Here is a 25,454-nt window from a genome sequence, read left to right on the forward strand (position 1 = left end):
GCAAGAATCTGTCTCAAAGAAAGAAAATTAAAATGGGGATGCTGGTGCAGAGTGTTGGCTTAGCATACACAAATCCCTGGGTTCAATTCCAAGCACATTTTGAACTAAGCATAAACCAATGTCATGGTAGTTGATATGTAATTCCAGCACTCAGAAAGCTCACAGGTCAAAGTCAGCCTGGCCTGCATGACACCTGGCTAAATGTTTTTTTGTGTTTTTGGTTTTGGTTTTTTTGTTTTGTTTTGTTTTGTTCTTTTAAAGACACATGAAGTGTCATGTTTAGACTTTAGTCTTATCCCCAAGCTATCTCTTACATGTGCAGATGTCCCAAGCAATATGTCCTCAATTGTTTCAGACCAGAGCTATTCCACCTGCCCTTCTCTTAGGATCAGCACTGCTTCATGGGGCAGCTGTGTGTTGCAGACTCCCAGCTGTTTCTTTCTGTCTTTGACCTGTCACAAATAAGGCAGGAGTAAACCAACACAACACAGCATGGGCAGCTCTTGGCTCAGTTGAGGACAGTGGGCGTGTGTGTCATAGTCCTCATTCGTCCTGGCTTTCCCTTTGCTACTGTCTCTCTTCCTATCTCATGGACCCTACAGCAAGGACAGTGTTTTGTTTTGTTTTTAAAGATTTATTTTATGTATGTGAGTACACTGTAGCTGCCTTCAGACACACCAGAAGAGGGCATCGGATCCCACTACAGATGGTTGTGAGCCACCATGTGGTTGCTGGGATTTGAACTCAGGACCTCTGGAAGAGCAGTCAGTGCTCTTAACCGCTGAGCCATCTCTCCAGCCCCCCTCCCTTCTTTTAAAGCAGTCTTCCCTGCCCTAAAAAAGAAAAAGAGGCTTTTGTGTATACAGCTTAACTGTGTGTAATTCTGTTCATAGGCTGCAAACTCAGCTCCTCTCTTTACAGCTCTGGGCACCACAGTTGGTAGTGCCAGGCCACCATGCATTTGGGAACTTCTTAGTTCAGTCCTGGGAGTTGAACTCTGGGCATTCTGCTAGACCGTCTCTAGCTTGTTGCCTTGTATAATATGCCAGCTTTTCCTGTGTGTATTTGCTTGGTCTCTGGTTCATGTTTGTCTCCGGAAGCTGGTCTCTGCCACAGTGTACGTGGCCCTTCTAGACAACTGTAATTGTGATTGAAAGTACTTACTGTGTGTGCTGCTACAGATTGACCGTGAGTGTATGTGGTTTATCTAGTTGTAGGTCTAACTTTGTCTTTGAAGATGCTAGCATGGGGTAAAGAGGCAAACTACTTAGTGTAATCATCCACTGCGTCCCTTTGGCTGAGATAGGTATGATCATTGGTTCAGAAGTTGATGAACTCCCCCTGCACCCCCAAAATCTTTAGAGCCCACCTGTGTTTGTTAAAATAGAAAAGCCCAAATTTGCACACGCTGTTTTGAGATTCGCTGACTTTGTCCTGAGTAATGTCCCCTCTCCATACCCATCTCCCACAGACTTTTCTGTTTCAGTGTTCTCTGCTGTGTCTTCAGGTATCTTCAGGTACTCCTCAATGATGCAGCCGCTCTTCCTTGGAGAGCACATGGCAGTGTTTTCCTTGCTGATGAAAAGACTGTCATAATGGCTTAGGTCCACAGGGGCTCTGCCCTTCTGTACTTGTATTCCCAGAGAAAATAAGCACAGAGCTTTAATTACTGATGGCATGCTGGCAGAGAGGTGTGGCTGCTAATTGATTAGGCGACAGTCCTTTGTGCGGATGTGGAGCCATCCATGGCTTGTCTTTTTTACCCCCATAAATACATGTATTTGGGCAATGCGAATTGATCTTGAGATGGTGAGATGGCGATGTGTGGGGTTCCACTAATCTCACATTAGCACTTCTGTGCCCTCAAGTTTCTTGTTCCTTTTTGTGTGGGTTGGGTTGGGTTGGGTTTGGTCTGGTCTGGTCTGGTCTGGTTTGGTCTGGTTTGGTTTGGTTTGGTTTGGTTTTGGCTGGTCTGGAGCTTGCTATGTAGATGAGGGTGGCCATGAATTTACAGAGATCTGCCTGCCTCTGGTCCTGAGTGCTGAGATTAAAAGTTATTCTTTTCTTTAATGTTGTGCCTCAGACTGAGAGCTCTGTACATAGCAAATACATAACTTCATGCCCAGCCACATTGCTTTCTAGCTTGGTAGTAAGCAGTCCTGAGTCGCTTTTGGCGTCCATTTTGGTGCTTGTGGTGAGTAGTGTGTCTTTATACCATGATCTCCCTCCAGTGTGCCCTTTGTGTTTGGCAGCACCAGGTTCCTTTATTTGGTTTGGTTTTCATTCCCTCCTTCTGTCTTGGAATGGATGATGCTTATTCTGAAATATATTTTTAAGACAATATTTCAGAAGCAAACACTGCCTTCTGAAACCACAGACACTGCTAGTGCAGCAGCCGACAGGGCAGGCTGCCAAATCTAGGCAGTTGAAGCCAATCCCTTAGTGACAGAGTGTCATTCACTGATGAATTGGCCCTTCATGGGATCATGGTATAAGGGTCTCACAGTAGCACTTAACTGTTGACTTCCTCCTCTGCATTTGGAGTCTTCTTCCCTCATCACACTTTCCCCGTGAGCCATTTCAGAGAAGCAGCTGGTCGATGAAGGACAGGCTTTTTAGACAAGTCATTCCCACCCACCCTCCCTCATCTACTCCCACCCATCCCTGCATAATCCAGGAAGGGGTCTTCTTTTGATGTGATTTACATCAGTCCTCTTTGCAGCTTTTCCAGTTGTTTTGGTTTTGCCTAGGCTGGAATCATGTGGCCCTTGCTTCCCATGTAGTCTCCACTATAGGCGTTGCCATTGCCTTTGGCATGTCCTGTCTTGGTTTTAGGATCAGAGAAAAGGGACAGGGAAAGTTGGCTTTGTCAGTGGGCCTGAATTTGAGCCCCTGAAGCCACAAAAACCACTAGGTGAGGTGTAGTGTGGGTGTAATCTCGGTACTGGGAAGACAGAGGCAGAAGGATCCTGGGTATCGCTGACCAGCCAACCCAGCATAATATGTGAGCCCAAGAGCTGTGAGAGACTGTTTTCAGTAAACAGTGACAAGGTTGATGGTATGCCTGAGATTTACACCTAGGGTTGACCTCTGACTTCCATGCCTATGACACTCCTCCCTTGGCCTTCTGAGTGCTGAGGTCACAAGCATTTCCCAATGTATTTTACTTTTCCTGCCTCTCTCCTTCCCTTTGTTCCCCTCCCATCCCTTCCATCCCTTTCTCCCTCCCCTTCTTTATTGGACCTGGGATCAAATGCAGAGCCCAAGTACATACCTTGGTATTCCTTAGTGAGCCCCTAGCTCTGACTTGTTTTAAAATATCGTTTTATTTTATTTTGTGATAGAGCCTTTTGTGGCCCAGGCTAACCTCGAACTTGCTGTGTAATTGAGACTGACTTTGAACTCCTGGTGTTCACTGCTTCTATTTGATGTCCTAGTTGTTTCAATTTGATGCCAGCTAGTGTTCTCTGAAAAGCGGTGGGCATGCCTGAGAAAATGGCTCCCTAAGACTGACATGTAGGTAAGCCGTGGAGCGCATTCTTAATCGGTGATTGATTCGGGCGGGACCAGGATGCTGGTGCCAGCCCCAGTCAGGGTGGTCCTGGGGTTTATGAGAAAGCCCTGAGGAACAAGCCAGTAAGCTGCATCCCTGCGTCCAGGTTCTTGCCCTGACTTTCCTCAGTGAGGGAATGTGACCTGGAAGTATAAGATGAAGTAGACCCTTTCCTCCACAAGTGTCTTTGGCCATAGCACAACAATAGTAACCTTAAGACAGCCTCCTAGGAGCAGAGATGAAAGGCGTGCTCCATTGCAGCTTCGGGTTGGAGTTGGGCTAGGGGGTTCTTTTAAACAGGGTCTTATTGTACATACACCCGGCTGTCCTGGAACTCTATGTAGACCTGGCTAGTCTCAAACATAAGGTTCAGCCTGCTTCTGCCTCCTGAGTACAGCAGTTAAAGATTTGTGTGCCACCTTTCTTTCCTTAATGACATAGAATCGTATATGTATCTCAGGAATTTATTTCTTTCTGTTCATTTCTCCCTGCTTCCTTACTGAGGAGCTCTGCAACAGAGGGGAACCCGTGCAGTGGTGACAGTGTGATGGGCTCTTGCCAGTTGAACAGGAGTTACGGAAGGAAACCAGACTTGATAATTAATTGTCCATTGGGAGACAATGAAAATCTATAAACATGCTAGTCACAGCCATGTAGGCTGAGATGGGCATTCTGGTACAGAACTCGGAGTTCCCAGTCCTTACAAAGACAACTCATTCAGCTCCTGTTTTGTCTTTATTTCCATGACTGAATCCTGAACAACTTTTTGCTTACATCTATTTATTAAATTTTTATTATGTGTCAGGGGTGCACACATGCCTGTGGGTATGGCGGCCTTTGTGCTGCAATGTCCATGTAGAGGTCAGAGGGCAGCCCATAGGAGTCAGTTCTCCACTGTGGGTTCCAAGAATTGAACTCAAGTCCTCAGGCTTAGTGCCAACACCTTTACCCACTGAGCCTTGTTGCCAGTCTTAGAGCAAAGTTTTTGGCTTTTTAAAAAGTTTTTTTTATATAACCTTATTATTGGGCTTGGCTTTGAAGTTCAAATAGTGATAAAAGACAAGGAAGGTCCATAAATACTGACACTGTATTGTCAGTATATAGTGACCCTTACAGAGCCGGCTCAGTCCCTATGTGTCCGAATTCATCAAGCCTCAGGTTTAAGCAGATCTTGGCAGCACTGATGGTTCTCACTCAAAGTGAGGTCTAAGGTTGTCTTTGACTGTTCCTCTGAATAATAACTAAAGGTCACAGACCACTAATAAATTGAGTGAAGGGGCTGACTATAACTTCAGTTTCTGGATTTGGCTTGTAATCTGTATACTTCTCATGTTAGACTGCTAACTCTTTTGAAGGCTAGCATATACTGTGTGTGTATGTGTGTTTTTGTGTGTGTCTCTCTGTGTGTCTGTGCCTGCCTGCTAACCTGTCTGTAAAACCCTTTCTCCAAAGCTTATAGGGTGCTTTTCATACAGTCAGCTCTTAATGAATTATCTGTGAAATGAAAAATAAGAAATAGTCTGAGGGTGTGCCTTGGTGGAGATGTTCTGCATTTTAGTCCCATCACTGCAAAAATAAAAATTGCAACATGGGTATTCTTCATTATAGTATACCTCAGGGAAATGTCCCCATCTCGCCTTACGAATCAGACACTCGTTTCTCTTGAGTTCTTTGGCTATTTAGTCAAACGTTTTAATCAGTATGTTAAATATAATAATTATTGCAAATGATTTTGCAATATAATGATATTTCACGCGCGCACGTGTGTGTGTGTGTGTGTGTGTGTGTGTGTGTGTGTGTGTGGCGGAGGGAACGTTTATATTAGATGGGGAGTATGACGGTCGAAAGACAGCTTTCAGAAGTCAGCTGGTTCTTTTATGGTGTGAGTTCTAGGGATTGAATTCAAGTTGTAGGGTTTGGCAGCCTCACTGGCCGAAAAAGAACTGCTTTTTGAAAATGAAAGGAAGGGTGAGGGGGAAGATTTACACTGTTGCTGGATAAGGACTGGGAAAACCACAGGAGAGAGTGCTCTGCTAAGGAATCCCTGTCTGGCTTCCTGAAGTAGGGACAAGAGCCAGAAAGCCAAGCCCTCTGTTCTTGGCATTAGGCTCAGTTCCCTGCGGATGCTTGAACAGCTGGTTAACTGGCTTCACCCTTCCCCCTGTGCTCGGAGACAGGCCCAAGAAGTATTGGGAGTCCTGTCCAGAGCAGACCTCATGCACTGAAGCTGCAGATATTTATAGGGCAGAAGGGCTCAGGAGTGTGGCATGGGAAGCCCTGATTTCACACCAACCCGGCACCGCTGATGTTGAGGACCCAGATTTTTCTTTGAACTTATCAGTTGCTTTTCTTTCATCTGAGTATTAACCAGGCCTCTGTTTGCTTAGTTCAGAGATCTGAGGAAATGGGGACCTTCAGACTGTGGGTAGTTCCTTTTCTAATATTTTTTTAAATTATTTTGTTTTGTGTTAATTGGTTTTTGCCTGCTGTGTATGTACCACTTTTGCTTGTGTAATAGAGGCTAGAAGAGGGCATTGAATCCTCTGGGACTGGAGTTTTAGATAGTTGTAGGTGCTGGGAATTGAACCTGGGTCCTCTAGAACAACTGCAAGTGCTCTTAGATGCTGAGCTATATTGATAGCCCTGAGTTGCTTTTCTAAATGGACCAAAAGTTGTGAGGAGATCAGGGTTGTACAGGACTGTCATGGATAGACAGGATTTAAAACATGATCCTTCCTCGTAAGACTGACTTTCGCTTCTCCTCGTTTGAACCCAGGAGGAAAGCTCTGACTGGGTGGTAAAACTAAGGACCTGTTAGACAGGTCTGCTTGGGCCTGGCTTCCCTCCCCCACTCTGGGCAGGGAGACTGAAACTGCTGCTTGCTGGGCTTTGCCAAATCAGTTTCTCCTCGAGGATTACCTGCTCCCTGCAGGTAGGCAGCTCCCCACCCAGGAGCCAGCCACTGTGGGAATCATGCGGGTGGGGGCAGGCTCTGCTCAGCTTGCTGGGTGTGCTGCTTGCCTGCCAGGCCCTGAGCATACACGAAGGCTTCCTGCTCACCTAAGGCTGAATGGCCTGGAGGCCTGAGGGAAATAGACTGTGTCATAGTGCCTTGCCCTGGGCCTCGTGGCCACATTCCTAACTGGGAGGAGTGGGGAGTTTACATATGGGGCAAATGAAGTCTTTGGAAAGAGGCGAATCTTTCTAACACCTTGAGTTTAGAGATAAATGTTTTATTTTTTTCAATCCTAGCCTAAAATTTCTCAGCGTGTGGATTTAGTGTCCATAGCATGCTGGACAAGGTTCCTTAGAAAGTCAGGCTTCTTGGCAGGCTCACTTGATATTAACCAAAATCAGGAAGTGGGCTTCATGACAGGCAGCCCCTTCTCACTTCCTGCCTCCGTCTGAGGGAGAGGCCTAGGAAGCTTGAGCACACGCGAACTCTGTTCACTCTGGACAGATCCTCAGAGCCTTTACAAGTATGGAGACAGGTCCTAGCAGGGAGAATGATTTGTTCAAAGTTATGTAACTTGTTTGGGCAGATTTAAGTCTTGAATAGATCTCCCTTGGGGCCCTTGATACTTGTCTCCATATCCCTTAGTTTAATGGAAGCTCTCCTTAGAAGGCCAGTAGACTTCCGTGTCAGGAAGTGATCTGGGAAAGGACAGGTGGAAGGGCAGCAGGGCCCAGCTCTACACACCAAAGACACTGGGTTCTTGCCAGGGATTGTATCCATTTAGGTGCCAGAAGGCCCTAGGGGATGGATTTAACAGTAGGCAGCAACATTCCAGCCTTGGCTCAGGTCAAAAGGGTCACATGGATCAGAGCTGGGTTAAGGGCTGTTAGGTAAGGAGGAGGTCAGGGAGATATGACCCCGTAATATTCCAGTTTGACTTAGGAAAGCATTTCTGGAGGCAGGCCCTGCTAGTGACTGCTGCTGCTGTGCCAGCGCACCAAGAACACAGAAGTAACTGGGTCCTGGAAAACTTCCCTGGGCCTGCTGAACAAGATAACCACTCAGAGTTACAAAGGAGTCCAGCCCGTGAGCAGTGCAGTCCCTACAGCTAAGCTGAGAATGCCTGGGGGTGGGGGATGGCGGGTACAGTTGATACTCAGCTAAGGAAGCTAAGTGGAAGCCCGGGAAACTTCCTGATGGGAGAGGCTGGCCTTAGCTCACCAGAAGGGAGGGTGCAAGCTCTCTGGAGGGAAGGTGACCTGAGGAAGGAGGAAAGCTGCAGCAAAACCTGGAGGCCACAAACACTGCAGACCTGCAAGATGGGTGTCTAGGGCCCGGCTGCTGTCCGGGAAAGGAAGAAAGCCAGCCCTTCATACAGCAGTAGAAGTGGTTGGGAAGCCTGAGTCCACTTGGAAATCAACTTTACATGTATATGTATACAAACAAAAACATACAGGTAGAGTATACCCACCCACATAGATGTGTTGGGTGTATACGTTGATTGTGTGCAGGAAGGGGTAAGAGAGAATTTTTTTTTTATACATTTACCTTTTTGTTTTGTGTATGTGAATGCAGTGTAGGTTAGAGGAGAACTTGGAGGAATTGGTTCTCCTTCCACCATTGAGTTTCTAGGGATCCATCCCAGGTCATCAGTCTTGGTGTTGTACCTTTGTGTGCTGGGCCATCCTACCAGCTTGAGACAGAATTGTGTGAAGAGCATGTCTGAGGCTGACTTATCCCTAGGATGAGCACCTTGCTGACTGAGTGCTCTCTTGGTGCTTCCTCCCCCACCCCAAGCCATATTGTACGGAGGGAGGAGAGGTTAGTATATATGGACAGTGGGCTGTCTGAGGTTTGTGTCCCTGTGGGAGACTCTGCTTTGCAGCAGGGTTAGCTGGAGACGCCAGAGATCAGGGATGCTTTCCCTTTTCCAAAGGGAATGACTCATGGGTCTTGGCTGCCACTAAAGGTTCTAGGGGGTCAATGTGATGTAGTAGTTGGTGAAAAAGAGGAATCTAGTGACTGCCTTGCCCCCAGCACCACCCCAGACATTCCTATTTGTCACCAAACAGCACCTCTCTGTGGTAGTCTTGGGTTCTGATCTAGGGTGGGGAAGCACCCTCCTTTCTCTGCAGAAGCCTCATTTATAGCTTCTACTCCACACTTGACTGCAGACAGGATTCCACAGCACAGATAACACGATTCTCTCTTCCCTATTATCCTTCAGTCAGTGTCACAGTGCTCAGATCTTACTTGAGATAACCAAGATGACCATGCTATATACTACAGGGCAAAGCATGAGAGACTGACCTCAGGCTAGAAGGCAGCTCGTGTTTGCCTTGGAGGCTTCATGAGGCAGCTTTCACTGCTTCCCTGTCTCCCTCCATTGATATGCTGCATATCATGTAAGTCTGCCTTTTCCCAGAGAGCATACACCTGCAATGTTCTAGTTTGGATCTCCTATCCATTCAGAGTTCTTGGCAGGAGCCCAGCCCACTTCTACTCAGGTTGGTTCCCCTCCCTTTTCCAGCTTGTTTGATGTGCTGCTTGTCCAGAGTTCGTAGGCAGCCAGTTGGCTCTGTAGTGGCTAGAGATTGGAGATCTTGCAGTGGGAACACAGTTGCTTCCTTTCCTGGCCTCTGGGGTGGGGCTTGAAAATAGAGAATCATAATCTCTCCTCCTTTTCTTGCTCCTCCTCCTCCTCTTCCTCCTCCTCCCCACTCCCATGCTGCCAGGCAAACTGGAGTGAGCAACTCTGAGCGGGCCTCAGCTTGCCTGCTTCACTGCTCTGCACAACAGCTGTGATGTGGAAGAGATTAATGGGCAGTGAGTGTATGAGCTTTGCACTTTCTTGACTAGCAGACTGATTCTCTTGTCAGTGGAGACCAGGGCTCCTTAGAGGCAGTGGTGACCTCACCCAGGCATCAGGCTGGTGTGCCCGAGGCTACTGTGTTCTTTAACATCCTGGGAAATAAAGAATACTGCCACACACTCCTGCTGTCTGTCCTTGCAGGACAATACCCCTTAATCAGGCTTATAAATCTCTAAGCTGGGTGGTTTGTTTGTTTGTTTGTTTGTTTGTTTTTTGAGACAGATTGGCTTTGAACCCACGGAGATCTGCTTGCTTCTGCCTCACAGGTGGTAAGATTATAGGTGTGCACCACCACACCCAGCTAAACTGGATGTTATGCCCAGCTCACTGAATGTAACTGGATGTTATATTCAAGTTTTCATTGTTTTAAAAAGTAACTTCATAAAATTTATTATTAAATTGTATGTATTTGGTATTCGCAATAGGGTGTGTGGGTGCACCATGAGGTGTCCATGAAAGTCAGAGGACAGCTGACTGGAGTAGGTTCTCTCCTTCTATCCACAGTGTAGGTCTCAGGGACCAAACTTAGATGGTCAGGCCAGTCAGCAAGTGCCTCTATCCTCTCAGCCATCTTGCCAACACTACATTGTTTCTTTAGTAGCAGCTGGTAGAGGAGGTGCCTTCCCTGTCTCATAGGACTGTGGGGAGGTTGGGAAGTGCTGCCCCTGTGCTGTAAAGGGGATGTGGTAGGGTGCGTAGCACAGACTGCCAGTGGCTTCATCTCTTCTCCCTTTGGCTGGCTAGAGGCAGCGCCCGCCACCTTAGTCTTTTGCTGACCTCTGTGGTCAGCCAGGAAGCCCCACTGGCAACGACTTCCTGCTGGCAGCTGTGAGTACTTAAAGCAGAGCCCCAGCTTGCTGAGTGGGAGGATTGGCTACTCGGGGTCAATGGAAACTGGAGCTGGGGAGGAGTGGTGTGGTGGCAGAGCCAGAAGCCAGCTTCTGCAGCTTGACTGCCTGGAACAAAGGCCAAATGCCCAGAGCCTTCCCTGCCTGTGTCTGACTGGTGGCCGTCATTGTCAGGTTGACCTCCAGGCACAGTAGATGACCCTGACTGCTGTCACAGCAGTGTATCCTGGAGCTTGACTTCAAGGCAATTTTCTTTGGCTTAGCAGTCCTGACTTTGGTTAGGGCAAGGTGTGATCACTAGAAGGTCTGTTTTGGTTTTGCTTTTAGCTGAGAGTTTGCTTCTCTGAAAATGGAACTCCCTTTAAGGATATACCTGCTATTATATGTCATCTTTGGGCTGCATGTGCCGCCCAGTGATAGAGGCCTTGGCTGCGTTTGAGCTCCAGCACCTGAGTAAAAGTAAAGTAATAGAAACCCTCCCTCCACCAGATGCACACATGCTTTGCCTGGGTAGTTATTCAAATTGGGACTTTTTTTTCCCCCTGAGAGAGGGTCTCACTATGTAACCTTGGCTGACCTAGAACTAGACCAGGGTGGCCTTGAACTCAGGGATCCACGTGCCTTTGCTTCCTAAGTTCTAAGATTTAAGATTACAGGCGTGCACTAGCACACCTGAACAACTTGGGGCTTTTAGAAGCTTCATGTCACTCATCTGCTTAGCCTTCCAGCTCTCCCCCAATAAGCCAAACTAACACTTCATGTACAGAGCTGGGGCAGGGGTGAGTAGTGTTTGCTGTAGGTAGCTGCTTTGGCATTTTGTTAGAGGTTTTTTGTTTTTTTTGTTTTGTTTTGTTTTGTTTTTTGTATTTAAGCAAATGATTTCTTGGCAAGAGGCCTCTATACTGTGTTCTCAGTGCTTGCCCATGTCTAAGGTTTGCCCCTCTGCTCCCTTCCCTCCTCTCCCCACAGGTCGTTTTAATCCTTTTGCTTATAAACAAGTGCACATGACCTTGGCTATCTCTTGTGGGTAAACCAGCATCAGCATTAGATCCACAGTCATTTGAACTGGTGGAGCTGACCAGGTAAAACGGGAGATTCCAGGAGGAAGCACAGGTCTGCCAAGGAATGTCTGTGGGATTCCTCAGTGAGGTCAGGTGGGAAGTGTCAGAGTCCACAGAGCAGGGCTCTGACTGGGAAGTATTTCCTTCCTCTCTGTTTTCTTTTTTTGTTTTGTTTTTTTTTTTGTTTGTTTGTTTTTTGTTTTTTTTGTTCTTTTTTCTTTTGGAGCTGGGGACCGAACCCAGGGCCTTGCGCTTGCTAGGCAAACGCCACTGAGCCAAATCCCCAACCCCTCCTCTCTGTTTTTTTTTTTTTTTTTTTTTTTTTTTTTTTTTCGGAGCTGGGGACCGAACAGGGCCTTGCGCTTCCTAGGCAAGGCTCTACCACTGAGCTAAATCCCCAACCCCTCCTCTCTGTTTTCTTATCTCAGCATTCTGACTTTTACCATTTCTTTTATTTCTCCTGTTCTCAGATCTTGTCTATAGGGGTCCACGACACGACATTCAGCTGTTTTAGGAAATTGTCTGAAACAGTTGCCAGCTAGTTCATAGGAGAACAGCATTAATACCTTCGAATCATATCTTCCTAAACAGTTATCTGTGAGTGGTGGGCATGTGGTGATAGCCTGGCTGCCACAGAATGCCTCTTGGAAGGAAGGGACAGTCAGGTGTGACTGAGCTGAACACTCACCATCACACATGCACAGACACACACATGCCTGAGCTTTTAGTAAGGTATTGGAGTGTACCCATGCAACAGTGTGTGTGTGTGTGTGTGTGTGTGTGTGTGTGTGTGTGTACAAGTGCGCATGTGTCTGAAACACTAGTCATAGTTCCTGCTATGACTATTCATCTGCAGTTCCCAGACCCATATATCTAGAAAGTCCTGGCAGACTGGCAACACTGTGCCTGAGGAGCTGTGGTGTGCTCTGGGTTTTTGTAGGGTGGGATTTTTTTATTTAAAGTGCTTTTTGTCAGGGGAGCATGGCATGGCCTTTTATGGAAAGGATAAAACAGTTGCGCTGCTCGGGGCTGTCTCCGGCTCTGTAAGAAACCCAAGTCCCTATCTGAGTTATATGAGATGACCAGAACTTGGCCTCTGACTACAGAACGTTTCTGGGCCTATTTGAGAAGAGCCATGTCTTCTTGGAGGTGCACTGCGTCTGTGGTGGTTACTGGGTAAAGACGTTCAGGCTGTGACTTCAGGCAACACAGAAGCTAAGGTAGAAAGCATGGAATTACGGTAGTGACGGCTGGATCTTAAGCATTTAGCACAGGCCAGGATTATTCAGAGAGCTTGAGATGGAGTTGGATTTTGGATCATTTCTGACTTTACTGTTTTTAAGACTTCTGTGTTGAAGCTTCTTTATTCCTGCTAGACTCTTTGTCTTTGATGGGTAGCATGGACTGGGTAGAGGAATGGGATGGGTACAGTGGTATTTTATGCCCAGCTTGATTGTAATTCCAGGTAGATTTTCTATGCTCAATGCCAACTAGAACTTCCTTTTAGATATGGCATTCACATTCCTCTCTTGGGGTTCTTTTCTTCCTTGCCCTCAGCAAATTCAGAAGTGGGTAGCTACAGACTTGACCGCCTGCCTCCTTCAGAATAAACCAACATCCTCTCAGTCTGTGCAACAATCCATCTAACCAGACCCCAAAGTGACCCATTTCTCCCCAGCACACATACTAATTCACACCAATGGTCCTACAGGTTCCTGTCAGAGGCCAGGAATCCCAGAGCTGTTACCTAGCTCAACTGGCTCTTCCTGCATTGTTCACTTCTCTTGGAAGCTGGGATAGTCACGCTGTCTTCCTGGGATTCTGAAAAGGCACATGTAGTAAAAGATGACTCTGGTCTACATTGTACACTGTAGTCCCTGGCTGAAAGTACTTGTGGATAGGGCCTCTCCAGAAGCAAAATGGCCATTACTGTCAGTAATTAGCATTTGCCCACCCCTCTGACTCTAGGCTGAGAATGGGAAGCTGGGGGACTGAGTCTTACAGGGAGGCTTCAGCTTTCCATTCTTCACCTAACTTTCCACAACCAGTCTGTCCAAGATACCTGTTTCAACCTTGGCTTATTAACAAGATACGGCAATGTCTGCCTTCAGCCCAGGATGGCAGATAGAAACAGCCCCCTTGCTTTGGTTATGCTATAAGGAAGCCAGCTCCGAAGAATATTGGCCCCAGGCGTATCAAGACACTGTCAGAGGCTCACTTCCCTCCCTCTAGTTGGACATTTTCTTCCCTGTTCCTTTTGCAATAGCTCTTGTCTTCTGTAAGGCAGCAGATACTCAAAATGCTGGTTTCCGTCTGGGTTTATGTCTCCTCAGTCAGTCTCTCCTATTCCACTGCAAGCTCCAGCCACACCAAGAGTTTTTGAAGGATCCTTGTTTAAGCCCTCTGTGTCACACTGTCACCAAGATTTGGAAGATTTGGGGACTGTGTCTATGGTACCCAGAGAGCAGCCAGACCAATCAGAGGGACCTTTGCACTGCTGGACAGGGGCCCATCGTCAGGCTCATGGCAGAGCCAGCACACCACTGAACTCCTCGTGCCGCCCCCCAAATCCCACCCCAGCTCCTAGAAGGGAACTTAGAACAAGTAGGGAATTTCTGGAGGAACATACTGTGGCCAATTGTGCTTGTCTGAGCGTTCTCGAACCTTAGTCATCCACAGCTAGCATACACCGCAGGTCCCAGGTGCCAAACAACAAAGGTGAAAAGTCCCCGGTCTTCCTCAGGGTGCTCTCTGGAAGCCCCACTGCACTGCTGTGAGGCACAGGTGTGCCCAGGATGTCCATCCAGTGAGGGTTACTCTGTCTGACAGACCCCTTCCACAGCTCGGGTTCTCCATTCTGGTTGGCTGTTTACCTCTCTGCCTGTCAGGGCGAGAGAGCCTGACTAATGGAAAGTGCAACTGCTTGGATGTTTTAACAGTCACTTCCAGGGAGTAGCCACACTGTGCAAAGTCTGGTCTAATGGAGGCAGCTGTGAGGCTGGGGTTAGTGACAGCCTTGGGTGGTTTCTGAAACCTTTCTCCTCCTCAGGCTGACCTCTGGCCACAGTGACTTCTGGGGCAATGAACAACCCTGGTGATTTTCCTCTGTGAACTTGCAGGGGTAGAAGGTAGTAGTTTTTATTCTTGTAGGAAAAGGTGAAGTAGGAAAGAGACATGGTTTTTGTTCAGCACTTTCCAGCAGCTGCTGGAATTGGGTAAGACCTGGAAGCCTGCTTCCTAGCCTGGGGCTGGCTGTATTCCTAGGCATGAAACCTGCATAAGGATTCCACATTAGGCAAGGCAAGAGCAAAAGGTTAAGTCTGTACCAGGTAGAAAAAGACTGTTGCATAAATGCTGAGGTAGTTTTTTTAATTTTTTTTTTGTTTTTTTTTTTTTAAATCTCATGCTTCTTTGTTGCTTTGCTTTGGCAAAGCCCCAAGAGAAGTCGGGAGATTCTGGGAGGAGGAGGTGGTGCGCTGGGTGAGTCACTGAGCTCCCCACTGCTGCTGCTGTGTTTAGTTCCTGCGTGCCTCACTGTAGCAGGAGGCATTCTGGGGAGGGACAGGATGGGAATGCAGCTCTGTGTAGTGGGACAGAGCATTTTGGGAGCATCCTAGGGTTGACAGGCCTGTAACCAACCAGATTACCAGTTTAAGCAGGAAATACTACAGCAGCACTCTCCATGTAGCAAATACTAATATCTCCTGCAGCCTTTATACAAGTAGTTGTCACTTCCCTAATCAGTAGCTTTTTTGAAATAGTTCTCTCTGCAACACATGCTGTTTTTCTAGCAAACCAGGAGGGATTGAATGTAGAAAGGCAGAAAGAAGAGCCATCTAAAGTGGGAGGCCTGATTGCCTTGAGAGGCAAGGATTCCCTTTTGAAGAAACAGGGAGCCAAGGAGCAGATGGGATATGCCGCCTTGCTGATCCCATAGCTGTTGTGATCTCCAGTTTCTATTAGTGACTGACTACTCCCTTCCATCCATTGGTGGGCAAGAGCCTACTTGGTTGTCGTAAGCTGGGAACGTGATCTGAAGACTAACTCTTCCTCTTTTTTGAGTCAAGTATTGTAGGTTGACCTTGAACTTGCTCTCTAGACAGGAAATTCTCTTGAACTCAGGCTCCTGCTTCCACTTTCTGAGGATTGTAGTTGTCTACAATCCAGTTTTTACAGTGCTGATATTGAACCCATGGGCTTTGTGTATGCTAGACAAGAACTTTATTGTTTCTTCTGTGGCAGACACCAGGCTAGCTAGCTCATACGCTTTCCTGGCAGTTTTCCTGTCTCTGCCTCACATCTTTCTTTTTTTTTTTTTTTTTTTTTTTTTTTCCGGAGCTGGGGACCGAACCCAGGGCCTTGCGCTCTAGGTAAGCGCTCTACTGCTGAGCTAAATCCCCCAGCCCCGCCTCACATCTTTCTATAGGGAGGTTGGGAATATAGATGCCTGGCTCCCGCGTGGGTTCTGGAGGATCATGTTTTGACAGTCCAGGCATGGATGGCAAGCACTCTGACCCCGAGCCGCTGCACCACCTGCCCTGACCCGACACTGACCCCACTGAGCCTCAGCCCTGCACCACCTCACTCTGAGCCCCCGAGCCGCTGCTTCACTGTGTTGTTGCTGTTTTGTTATCCTAGGACAAGCTATTGCTGGGTAAACTAGGTTAGCCTAGAGCTCACAGTAACCCAAGGTAGCCTGGAATTCACTGCAGTCCCCCTGCCTCTGAATGATGTCATTACAAGTGTGTATTACTACACTCAACTCCTCAATATCTTTTCTTCCTTTGTCTTTGAGACAAGGTCTTATCCGGTCCAAGCTGGTCTTGAACTTTGTATGTAGTGGAGGAAAACCTTGAACTTCTGTTGCTTCCACCTATGCCTCCCTAGTGCTAAGGAATATAGCACTGTGTCCAGTTTTATACTGTGCTTTGAGTGGAATTCAGGGCTTCACATATTCTGAGCAAGCTTTCTAACAAGAGTTACATCCCTGTCACCTCCCAACATGTCTCCTCTCTTTGCGTGCACCCCCACGTTCCTCTCTTCCTCCTCCTTTTTGAGACAGGGTCTTATGTAGCTCTGGTTGGTGGACATGAATGCCAAGTGTAGCTTAGGGTAGCCTTGAAATCACAGAGATCTGTTTTGAGTTGCCCTAGTGCTAAGATTAATTAAAGACATATGCCACCACACCTGTCTGCCTTTTTAGAAAAGATTTCTATATTATTTAGCTATAGCTGTGTGTCTCTGCGTATCTGTATGTGCACCATATATGTGCAGTTGCCCAAGAAGGTCAGAAAAGGACATGAGATTCCCCCAAACGGTAGTGGCAGGCAGTTGTGGACAACCTGATGTGGGTGCTAAGAACCAAGCCTGTGTCCTTTGCAAGAGCAGCAAGCCTTTTTCCCCCCACCAGCCACTGAGACAAGGTTTCTCCATGTAGTTCTGGCTGCCTTGAAATTTAGACCAGAGTGGTCTAAAAATCAGAGATCTGCCTGTCTGCTTCCTGAGTGATTAAAGGTATATGCCATCACCACATGGCTGGTACTCCTAACTGCCAGACCATTTTCCCAGCCCAAACACATTTTCTTCTTCACCGTGCACAGTTATTTAGTATTTTATTGAACACTGTACTAGGCATTCTGGGCTATGAATAAGACAAACCAAAATCCCTCCTATGGACAGACACTAAATAAGCCAAATGTTTTGAAAGGGAGGAAATGGCTTTTCTGGTAAGAAGTTTTGACCTTCCTTCCTCTTCTCTTGTCAGGGGAAGGCAACTTGTAAAGATCTAGAAATTGCGTACTGTATTCTACAAGTACTTTGACATGGACTAGTTAGGTGTGGGCACTATTTATTGCTCACATGAAGGTGAGCAAGACACTATCTGAGTTTGCAGAGCTTGAAGGGAGCTAAGATGTTGGGGACAGAAAAAGAAACTATACAAGTTGTGTGCTCTAAAGCCCAGAGAAGGGAATGGCTCCTAGCTATCAAGGTGTCCAACTTTGAGATTAACAGGGGAGCAGAACTCCCTTCTTGGATTGCTCAAAGGAGAGTACTGTATACTAGATGGAGCCCTCCCCTCCCTGTAATATGTGTACATCTGTGTCCTATGAAACGGCCAAAGTACAGCAAGTCTAACTTCAGTGGCAGTTTTCCCACCACACAGCAGAACTGGCCGTGCAAGCCCAGAATCTAGATACATATCAGAAACAAATCCCAATTCAAAGAAAGGAGGACGAGCCTAAGAGGGAGCCCCTGCACTTCAGCTGCACTGGTAATATCCATTACCTCCCTGTCAAGTGAGTCAAGCCTTTATGTTGCTGGCTGCCTCCTGCTTCAACCCCACCCCCCATCCTCCAAAGCTCAGGCTGCTGGCAGCCTGGCTCTCCTGTGATATGGAGGAACTCACTGGTCTCCATGGTTACAGTAACCCACTGGTACAGGAGGAGCCAAATGAAGTGCAAGGCTGGCAATGTGAGCCTTCCCCAGCCCTCGGCACCATGTGGTACTGGTATGTTGGCTGTTTCTGGAAGGAAGGAGTTAAGGCACTAACAAGAAGGGAAGTACCCTGGCGGGACCACCTTCATTTTCCTTTGCACTATCCAGTGGGCAGCAGCATGGCCCTCCTCTCTCTTAAATGCCTCTTGGAAAGTGACTTCTTATAAGGAAAAAGTCTTCTGCCTAATAGTGTTGCTATAGCAGGGATTTGACTTTTCCTTGTTCTAGAAGGAGTTCCAGAATAGTGAGAACCAGCTCAGCTGCACTGGTATTTACAGTCAAGTTCTTGGAGATTGTAGGTCTCCTCAGGGCCTATGAGTGAGAAACAGAAATAGAGATAACCACAAACATTACCAAGGCATTACTGAAAGCCAGGGACTGTGGCAAGCATGGGTATTCTCGTAGCCTGTGAAATGGGCATCTTTCCTTAGGCTCCAGTTTAGAAGACTCACCCTAACCCTGCTCTGGCATGGTCAGCCGTGTAGGTAGCAGAGATTTGGTTTGCCCCCGAGCCCGCCGGCTCTCATGCCACATCTTATATAGTAGGCAGAGTCCAGGCACCTTCTCATTTTGATTCAGGAAGGCAGGTGCTCAAGCTCAGTGGACTTTGCAAATGACCCTATCTACACAGGTTGACTTTATAATGACTTTCTGAGCACCGGTGGCCCAAGAAACAAATGAACAGATTTCAGGGATGAGGTGGGACTAGAAACTTGTGTGAGCATTGGGTGCACAGTAGAATCCTTAGTGCTCTGAGAGGGGTCCATTATTTCTAGTGGCCCTGAAGACTGGAGGTTGAGAATTATTGGTCATTATGGCTTCCAGACATGAAAGGGGTGAGAGGCTCTCAGCTCACTTCATGCTGCCTACTCTTCTCAAGTAGGCTCTGATGGCTGCTTGTGAGGCTTTGTGGCCTGCAGATACCTCTCACTGCTAGGCTGCCCTGCTGTTCTCCTTTCTGTGGGATGAGGGTCATAGCACAGAAACTGTTGAGTAGTAAACCACATTGATAGCTTTGGTTGCATGATCTGCTGGTGTTCATAGTCCAGGAGACATCTACCCTGGCTAGAGAAGCAAGCAACCCTTTGAAGACTTGTTCCAACAGAATGATAGGGGAATGGAGGTGTTCTCCAAGTTAACATGTCTCAAGGAGTTTGAGGGAAGAGCTCCCGACAAGTAAGTACAGAGCACAGTTTTCATGTTCTCTCCTACCCAGAATGCTCCTGGTATATGGACTATTGGCAGTTGAGAATGACAGTTAAGCCTGGGGACTTGTCTAGCCCCATTACTTCATCTGAGTCCTATCCCATTTCTTCCTAGCTTCTCTCTTAGAAGGTCAGTGCTTGGTACTTCAGTTGACAAAACTCCAGTTTCTCATACCAACTCTGTCACATTGCAAAGTCTGGGGATTGGGGAATGAAACTGTTGCTATGGCCCTGACTTAGGAGTCTGCCATTGGATGGGAAGGCAAGTGGTCCTAGGCGAGGGCAAGCTTGAGTCCAGGATCCGTTCCTACTGTCTTTCTGAGACCAGGCCCTACTGGGGTGAGAGGAGAAGGGTGCTCCATGACAGCCCCTCCATCAGCCCTTACCTCCAATGTCAGTGAGACCTGTCCACCCTTCCTTCTTGTTGTCCTTACACTGTCCCTGAGCGCCCCCCCCACTACCCATGGAGAAGGGGGTTGTTTTCATTTGTGGGGTGGGGGGATGAGACCTAATCTTCATCAAGAAAGGTTGGAGCAAGACTGGGAAAAGGGCCTGACTTGAATTATGGGTGCTGCTGTGGTAAGAAGAGCAAATGTCCCTGAACTCCACTCCAACTCGGCACTGAGAGGTTGGGGAACCCTGGGTATGTCCTGTAACCTGTAGCAGTTTCTCAAAGGCAAAGGAGACTTGTAGAAGCAATTTTAGAATTTTGGTTTCTTTTTAAAAACCTCAGAAATACAAGAATATATTTTCCTTTTAATCCCAGGTGTAGGATGTGGGCCTGCTTCAGAATGTCCACAGCAACTGCCTATGATTTGCCTTGTGCTCCATCTAGCAGGGGTGTGAGTTTGCGAACTGCAGATAGTTTCTTTCGATTACGTCTGTTTGGAATTCTGGGGACTTTTTAGAGGGATATAAATGCTAGGACCCCAAGAGGTAGGTGTGGTAGGTAGGGTGGGTGGGTTGTTGGTGGGTTGTTCTTGGTTGCAGTCTGTTTAGCTTGGTTGCAGTCTGTTTAGTAGTCGGGTGCAAAGAAGAAACAAGAAGAAATCAGATTGCTGGAGAAGTTCTTCAGACTTCCCTAGTAGGAAGTTGTCTAACAGTAACATTGTCCCCCTTCTGACCCCTGACTATAGTCAGAGATCTCTTTTCTTTCTCTCTGTTCTTTTTTTTCTCTCCTGTCTAAAGTTAGAGGGTTGAAAGAGTGGGAAAAAAAGCATGGAGAGGGTGGAAGAAAGAAGAACCCACAAAGCAGCCAAACTCTGGCTACAGAGGCTCCATGTCTGGTAGACATTTCTGCTCTCCTGAGTGGCATGGTCTCTCAGATGTGTGCTTAGTGCCAAGAGGACAGAGAGGGAACCTCAACCTCGGGTGTTCCTAGAGGGCCAGTGGATAAAGGGCCAGTGGATAACCACAACGAGGTCTTTACAGATCTGCTAACGAGAAAGACCCTAGCCTGGTGTGCTGCAGAGCAGCAAAGAGGCTGCAAGTGTGACACTGTCAGTGGCAAGATGAGAAATTTGCCCCAAAGTCCCCCACGTGCAGATCATGGGGATTTTGTTGCTTGGTGCTTAAGGTGAGCAGGGGACCTAAGGACAGATCTGCAGAAGCAGGACTAGAAAAAAGGGGGGACTTGTGCAGAAGTGAGGGAGAAGACTTTCATTCTCTGTCACACCTAGGGCTCTTTTTCGAGCTTATCCATCCTCAAGGGATTGCACATGTCCCCCAGCCCTCCTGAAGTTACACTGAAGTTTGGTGTCTGGTGTCTTAGTGCAGCATGCTAAGGTTGTACAGCATGCTAAGTACGGCATGCTGAGGTTGAGAGCTGAGTCTGAGGAAGGAGGAGGTCTAGTTGCCACTGTGGGGTTACTGGTTGTCTGTTTGCACCCAACCTGCTTTGATACTGGGCAAGGTTTTCTGGTCACTAGTCTCAGTTAGCACATCTGAGTCACCCGGTCTGCGCCATGTTGATCTGCCCCTACCTAGGTCTCGCTCACCTGTTGCCGCAGGTGAGATAAGGGCTTTAGGACAGCCCAGTCTGAAGTCTGCTCTTCACTCTCTACAGCTGCTGTTACTAGCAGAGCACCTTGGGGAGGGTGGGGCAGCCCGCTTCCGGGGACAAAGGGAGGGGGAAGGGAGAAGGAAGTTGTTTTAAACCCGCCCCTAGGTCTCCCTTCCTGCTTGCCCATCTCTTCCTGCTCGGTTCCTCCCAGCTCACTACCGATGTACCATCCTGGACTGTATACTCTTTCTGGCTACTTAGCCTTAACAAGTCAGAGGCTTTGTCCCTGTAGCTCTCTTTGCCAAACCCAGTCTCTCTCTTTCTGCTAGTGGTGGTTTCGGTTGCGACACAGTCTAGGTTCCCAGGCAGGAACCACTCTGCCTGGCTGCTACGCTTTTTACTGAGGAGGAGGTGGTGGAAGGTGTCGCCTGGCCTGTGCTGGCTGAGTAAGGGTGGCTGGCTGAGCCGGCAGCCCCCGCCCTGCCTGGGCCTGGCTCATCCCGGCCTCTGTACTTTGCCCTCGCTGCCTGACAGGTTCTGCTGAATGGAAGTTGCTGGTAGTCCTTGTCCCCTTCTCCGGCTGGGTATGTTTTCCCCGTTTTGCCCCTGGGGCTATCCTTCAAACAAAATGTTGGAAGAGTTGCTAAGTGGAGTTGGGCACTAGAACCAGGCAGTCAGATTCTTAGGAAGGGCATCCAGATGTCAAAGAGGCATTGGCTATGAAGGAGAAAAGGGAAACAGGCAGATACCAAAAGATCTTTGGCCTCACCAGCCAGAGGCAAGGAAACAGGCTGTAGAAGAAGGGATATTGTAGTGGGAGTCCAGCTGGGGCCTAGGACAAGAGCCCAAGGGGGCCTTTCTTTACTCCATCTCCCTTAAGCTTACCCTGTGTTTGACCAGGAAGTATCTGCTTCCCACCTACCCCTGCCCCCACCAGTCTAGCCCTTCCCAGTCTGCAGAAGCCACAGTATACTTGAGCCACAGTATACCAGCCCTGTGTACCTAGCCCCCAAAGCATGGCTTTTCAAGAGGAGAATAGCTGGTGGCAACCTCCTATATTAGGGCAGGGACCCTGCCTTGCCGAGTCAGTGCTGGACCTTGGGTGGAGGCTGTCTTCGGGCAAGCCTGGTAACATGAACTCTCAGTGGGTCTGGTAGATGGGAGACTCTGCCCTCTGCCCATCACTAATCCCAGAGTGCTTATGACTGTTGTTCTAGATCCGGGACTCTTTGACTGAAGAAGCTGGGGGCCTGGATAGGGTAAATATGGGCCATAGCTCTGGTGGTGTACATCCTGCTGTAAACAGGGAGGCCGAGTGTGGGGAGGGGAGCAGGGCCTAGCCAGACCTTGCTAGGTGTCACTCCATCCACTTATCAGACCTGGATAGATGGGCCTGGTCTGAACCAGAGGAGGGGCATTCTCTCTCCATAGTGCCCACCCCACTGTCTTACCTCAGAGCAGCAGTAGGAGAGGGTGGAAGTCACCTCACTTGGGTCCTTAACTCAAGAAACTGTGTCTGTACAAAGTTTTACTTTCTAACATCTTTCCATGATCTTCCCAATGGGTTCTCCTCATCCTGTCCCCATTTCTCTGCTAGAAAATATCTTTTGTCATGAAGAAATTGTGGGGGTCAGAGAAGTACTGGTTTAAGTCCTAAGTATTGGATGGCTTGGATCTGAAGAGAGGTTTGGTGGCTGGAACAGGGGACCAAGGAGCAGACACCAGATCTGGCTTAATCCTTGGGTCCTAATCCAGAGCCCTCTCTGACTGTGCCAGGAACCAGCCTTTCACAGCTGTTCCACCTGGGTGCCCAGCCCCTCTTCTTTAAGAGAGCCCTCGATAGTCAACAAACAGCTCTGATTGCATTTCATCAGGCCTGGAGACTTAGCAGGGGGCTTAGCTTGGACCTCTGTCACCCTAAACATCTCTGTGAGACCAGAGTTGGTGTAGGAGACTTAGCCCGAGTCCCAAAGGTGTCCGACAGAAGGACTTGACATAGCATTGGAGACATAATAGTTGCTTAAAAGCCAAAAACCATGGTCTCATGAGAGCCTAGGCCAGCCTTGAACTTTCTCTGTAACCTAGGCTGCCTGATGGTTGCTCTTTATTTAACATTGGCTAAAACAGTCCTCTCATCTGCCAATGAAAGGTAGGAAATGTTTTATTGCCACTTTACAGATAAGGAAACTAAAGTTAGTAGGTGAGTAGCTAGGGCTCGAACCTTACTCAGTATGCCAGACAACCCCCAGCATGAATGCCAGCACAGGTCATCTTGGGGTGGTTCTCTCTCCCCTTTCAGGAAGATGTTGATTAGCCACTCCATCCACCTATTCAGACCTGGATAGATGGGCCTGGTTAACTTTCGTTAACCTGAGCTGAGTAGCAGGATCTGAACTCTGGGGGGTTGTGTCTAGTTGTCTACACTGCTAATCCTAACCCATGAGGAAGCAAGCACAAGGCAGGCGTACATGCATACCGCTGTTGACATATAACTGCAGCTGAGCCCAGGGGAATGCTGCCTGTCCTACAGACCAGCTTCAGGGTCCAGCTTCTCACCTTTATTTAGAGTGAGAATCACAGGTCCTTGGGCTTCAGCCCTACCAAGTTCCTGCTGTCCTCAGTTTCTGCCCTCGGGAAAGGGATGTCACAGGAGTTTATATTAAAAGTTACCAAGGGATTAGAGCAACGGCTCAGAGGTTAAGAGCATATACTGCTGTTGGAGTGGACCTCAGTTTAAATAGTGGTTTACAACTGCCTCTAACTGTAGTTCCAGAGGATCCAATTACCTCTTCTGACTTCAATGGGCTTACCCACGCATGCAGTGTATAAACTCAGGCACTCACACATGTACATAAGTTTTTTTTAAGTTGTCAAGGAAAGGGTCTGGTATTAGATTGGTAGAACACTTGCCTAGAATATGAGAGATCTCAGGTTTAAGCTCCAGGACTAAAAAAAGAAAAGAGAAAAGAAAATTGCCGGGGAATGTGCCCACTTAGCAGCCAAGGCAGAAGGACAGTTTCCAGTTGTTGGTACCCTGAGGGCAGGGGGAGCACTGAATAGCAGTTTGTCAGGGAGGATGGGGCTAAGAAGAGGAGACATTAGAAGCTAGGCTTCTGAGACCTGTGGATGGTTTCAAAGTATCATGTAGGCCTAGCTGCAGACAGAACTGCCCCCTCCCTCCCTCCCCCTCTGCCCCCTTGCAAGTATGAGCCCCAGGGTCCTTGGAGAAGGTTTATGAAGCAATGCTTGAAAAACATCTATTTGTCCAGCCTCTGCTGGGGACAGCTACAGATCGGCACAGTGGGACTTGAGTTGTAACAGAGATGACTAAGAATCTGCACCATCCTCTCTAGGTTTGTGTGTAGGGGTCAAGGGGGCCTTTACATTGTCCATATCTGAGGACTTCTGGTGTCTGAATTAGCAAATCAGGAAAACTAGTGCACAGCTGCTGCACAGGGACACGTTAGAGAAAAGGGAATTTTTTAAAGCCTTAAGAGTCAGGAGGGGATCTGAGGGGAAAGCTGGGCCCCGCCATCTCCAGTCAACCTGCTGCCCTCCACACTGTCTCTTAAAGACAGGGGGCTCTGCCTGGCTGTGGCTCGGGTTGTGGAACCAACTTTCCAGTGTGCTCAGATGTTCTCTGAAAGGTGAATCAGGACTCAAAGCAGGGATGAAAGATTCCCTTTGACATTGGAGTATAATTCACATACCATCTACCCATTCAAAGTACAGATGAGTGACTTTTATTAAACCTTGTGTAGTTTGCTTTCAAAACATTTTCATTATCCCCAGAGAAATGCCATGCTCTTTACCTATCACCTCAAACTTCTGCCACCCTCTAGGTAACTATGACTCTGCATTTGCCTCTCTAGGTTTGTGTGTTCTGGACAGTCAAAGATAGCGTCAGATAGAATGGTCCTTTGTGGCCAGCTTCTCTGTCTTCAAGATTCTTTGGTGGAGCAGTGTGTTTCCATGCTTCCTTTCATAGATCACCTTACTCCACTGTGTTGTTAGGCCACATTCATCAGTTGATAGGCATTTGAGTTGTTTCCCCTCTAGCATTGAGAATTTTGCTTCTGGGATCATTGATGCACAGGAAAGTCTTCATACCTATTCTTTGTATATAACTACTGCTTCTCCTCAGCTCACTTGCACCATTGAATATAGGCGGGCAGGGCAGGGCAGGGCAGGGCAGGCTAGGCTGCTGCACTATACAGTCCAGTTGTTGAATTCATTCCTTGGACAGTGATTTGCTGAATACTGTCAGGTGTATGATGCGAATAAAGAATATTATAGGCTGTCTTCCTGGGCTTCCAATCTCACTGGACACATCAATAAGCAAATGTAAAGAATGAATAGTAGAGGTTGATGCTAAGATCTGGGTGTTGAGGACTTTGAAGTGGTTAGACCATGTGCTCCTGCAACTGAGAGCCAGCATTCTTGGAGTGTGACAAGGTCCCCT

General features: G+C 47.8%; 1 protein-coding gene across 9 annotated transcripts in view; it reads left to right on the forward strand.

Moving 5' to 3' along the window:
- The window catches only part of Mark2 (microtubule affinity regulating kinase 2), a 65,419-nt gene that overhangs the window by 24,464 nt on the left and 15,501 nt on the right, over positions 1–25,454 (forward strand). Inside the window, exon 1 of one of the 9 annotated variants that reach the window (XM_032896451.1) lies at positions 21,158–21,576. The exons of the other annotated variants lie outside the window; for them this stretch is intronic. The gene's annotated coding sequence lies outside the window, so the exon portion shown is untranslated. Of the gene's footprint in view, positions 1–21,157; positions 21,577–25,454 lie in introns of those variants that run through there. 9 annotated transcript variants of the gene reach the window in all.

Source organism: Rattus rattus, chromosome 2 (genome assembly GCF_011064425.1).
Source record: "Rattus rattus isolate New Zealand chromosome 2, Rrattus_CSIRO_v1, whole genome shotgun sequence".
Classification (NCBI taxonomy): domain Eukaryota; kingdom Metazoa; phylum Chordata; class Mammalia; order Rodentia; family Muridae; genus Rattus; species Rattus rattus.